The sequence below is a fragment of the Panthera uncia genome, chromosome D1 (genome assembly GCF_023721935.1).
Source record: "Panthera uncia isolate 11264 chromosome D1, Puncia_PCG_1.0, whole genome shotgun sequence".
NCBI lineage: Eukaryota > Metazoa > Chordata > Mammalia > Carnivora > Felidae > Panthera > Panthera uncia.
Genome location: NC_064808.1, coordinates 422,989 through 426,064, shown reverse-complemented (window position 1 = coordinate 426,064; position 3,076 = coordinate 422,989). Strand labels below are relative to the sequence as shown.

Sequence of the window (3,076 nt, the reverse complement as noted above, 5' to 3'; positions counted from 1 at the left end):
ATGAGTCCAGGGCTTCTGGTGAAACCCTGGCGGGGAGGGGCACAGAGCGAGCTGCTCTGCAACGGAATGCTTCAAGGTTTGCTCGGTGTTTGGAGCTCCCAGACTAGGCAAGGGGAGGGTGGGGCCCCACACACTCGGCCGCACCCAGGCACCCCCAGGCAGAGATGGACGGCAGGTGGGCGCTGGGCACGGTGCGGGCACTCAGCAGCTTGCTTGCACACGCGCTCGGGGACTCGAGGCCAGACCCAGAACTCCAAACCAGTGCAAACGACTTAGTGCAAATTGAATTCGGGAGGGACGGGGAAACGGAGTCACGGTGGCTTTGAGTCCCGAGCAAAGGGGAAAGGAAAGAAAGGAAATGAAAGCACAGAGGAAAGGAAGAAGAGAAGGAGGGTGAGGGGCGTGGGGGCGTGGAGGCTGGTTGGTGGTCGCCTGTCCACGGCAGGGTGGCCACGGAGATGGAGGCGCCAGGCGGGGTGGCGGCCGCCGCGGGTGCTGCTCGCTTCCGACGGTCTCACTGTCGGGCTGGTCTCGTTCCTGTAGCTTGACCTGCAGAGAGCGACAGGACGTGTGAGCGGAGACCGGGCAGGGCGGCCCCGGAAGCTTCCGGAAGGGTGCCCGCACTCACCTTCCAGAGCCGATTCCTGAGTCAAGGAGTGTAGTGGTTCCAGAATGCAGCATATTCTTGAGTCAGAGCTAGAGGGGACTTGAAGAAGTCCCAGTTCCAAGGCCCAGGCGTGAGCTGGGTAGCACCATTTCTGCGGGGCAGGACACGGTGAGTTCCCTGCTCCTTGGCCCGTGCCCGCTGCCCGCGGCTGGCCGGGGACTCCTCACCTTGTCGTTTTGAGGGTTCTAGGGGTCCAGAGAGCAGCAGTCATGTGTCGGCTCCTTCAGGAGCGCAGAGGAACGAGCCCTTGGGTGTTCCGGGTCCCCGCGGCGCCAGCCTAGAATGGTCTAGGGAAGCAAGAGCGCTCAGGGGGGACGCCCTGCGGGTGGGTCGGCCTGCGGGGGCCAAGCCTCACAGCCGCGCTCACCAGGAAGGCCGGACGGCGTCACGTCTGTCCTCGCCGTCACACCGGACCATGTCATGCCTCTCTGAGCGCAGCCTCGCGCCCGGCCTTCGGAGGCTAGCAGCACATCACCCGATCTGGAGACCTGGCTGTGGGCGAGGGGAGGGGGTGCCAGCTGAGCCGCGGGCAGAGGCGGCGGGCGGGCGGGGGGATGGTGGGGTGTCGGGCACTCACCCTCGTCTCCAGTCCCGAGTCCAGAGGCACCGATCCCTGCTCCGTCGTCGCCCGCAGAGGCCCACCTTGGCCACGGGCTCTGGAGGCCAGTGCCCCGGCGGACTCGCCGCCAGGCTCCCGCCCTTCACCCCTGCCTGCGCCCCGGCCCCCCACCAGAGTTCTCATTCACTCCACCCCACCCGCCTCGCCTAGTCGGGTCTCGCCAGTGCCCTTGACTCCCCTGGTGCTGTCCTGTCTGTCATGCCAGACCCAGGGGCTGAGCGGTGAAGGCATACAGTGTCACCAAGTACGCTGTGGGCCCTCTCCGCGCCAGACCCTGGGCCGCAGTGCCACGTGGGAACGGCGCGTCCGCAGGCTGGGCCCGCAGCAGCCTCCTCGCTGCAGAAATCTCTCCGGAGCCGGTACCTGCGGCCGCCGCTCCCTCCGGTGACGTCCTGTTGCGGGACACCCCGCGCACTGCTCCTTCTTTCCCGCTCCCCAGCCCTCGAAGCTCTGGCCTGGCCAGAGCCGCTCCTGTACCTGCTACTAAATGAATTTCAGTGGGTGAGATGTGGTGGCGGCTGGGGACCCCTGCTGCGTCCTGAGTCCCCACCTCATCCTGTCCGACCCGGGCCTGGTGCCCCCCCGACCCCGCACGTGCTGGATCCCCACAGCCACCTGTCACCTCTCCTGCCGGCAGCCCTGCCTCATCTCCTGCCTGCTCTCTTGAAATGCTCTTTCTACCTGGGAAGGGCACGCGGCCCCCCCAGCCTGCACGGTCTCAGCTCCCCCCGAGACAATGTCACCTGTGCTGACCGCTCTCCTTCGTCCTGCCGCTCTGCCGGGAGGTCAGCCGCTTCTCCTCGCTGGCCCTTGCTCCCCGAAGCCCCCTTCTTGCAGAAGGCCAGCAGAGCAAGGCCCAGGGAGGGGAGGGGACTCACCTGGCCGACAGACCGCTGTCCTCACTTACCCACGGCTGCCAGCTATACAGCCCCACTGCCCCGGGTCCCGGGCGAATCTCTCTCCAGCTCCCCTCGTCCACCAGCCGCCACGTCCTGAAACCAAAACTGACCGGGATGAATGTCTGGCTCCCCCCTCTTTCCTCTACACCCCCAGCTTGGGCCCATCCCATGCCGATGTCACCCGTACTCCAAGACACCTGGGACCCCACGCCACACTCCCGCCAGGTGCCCTCCAGCCCTGCCCAAGCCAGCCCCCCAACCTTCTGCCGCTCCTGCCAGACCCCAGATTTCCAAGGTGATCCTTGGCCCACTCAAGCCTCCCTGTACCCCGTCCCCATCTTCCCCTGGTTGCCCCCAGTACCCCACGCTTCCCTGGTTACCCCTCGGCTCCCCCGCTTCCCCAGTTTCCCCCGAACCCCCCCATCCCACCCCACCCACCACCCCCTCCCGCACCCTGCTCGCCGGCCCTAGCCCGGGCTTTTTCTAACTGGGGTGGCCCCGCCCCGAATTCCCGCCCCTGCCCCGCCAGCCAATGGGAGCAGCGACCGTGTTCGGGGCCGCCGCAAGGCCCGCCTCCGCCCCAGACCGGTCCAGCACACCCGTCCCGGAATTCTCCAAAGAGGGCATTCTCCGCACCCCTCTGTTGGCAGCGCCTACACAGGGACTGGCATTGTCCCCAAACGTCCCCCTCCCCTTGGGTCGGAGCACTCGGGTCCCCTCGGGGCAGACCAAGCACGCTGCTCCCGCCCAGCCACCGCTGGGCTCGCACTCTGCTCCCGACGGGGGCTCCGGCTGGGGGCTCGGGGAGGCTGGGGCAGGACTGAGTCACCCTCAGTCGCCACCATGGCTGAGACCCCACGCTCCCCCTGGGGTCCTGGGAGTCCACGGGGA

The 3,076-nt window shown here is 67.3% G+C and overlaps 1 long non-coding RNA gene across 2 annotated transcripts; it reads right to left on the bottom strand.

Annotated features, from left to right (window-relative positions):
- Nucleotides 1–23: 23 nt before the first annotated feature.
- LOC125929876 (uncharacterized) lies at nt 24–2,614 on the bottom strand. Of its 2 annotated transcripts, none has more exons than XR_007459985.1 (5): nt 1,245–2,614; nt 1,035–1,159; nt 835–954; nt 629–758; nt 24–549 (listed from the first exon to the last, which is right to left on the bottom strand). It is a non-coding gene; the product is annotated as an uncharacterized LOC125929876 (long non-coding RNA). The 2 variants fall into 2 exon arrangements; XR_007459990.1 differs by having other exon boundaries at nt 1,035–1,155.
- Between the last annotated feature and the right edge of the window lie 462 nt (nt 2,615–3,076).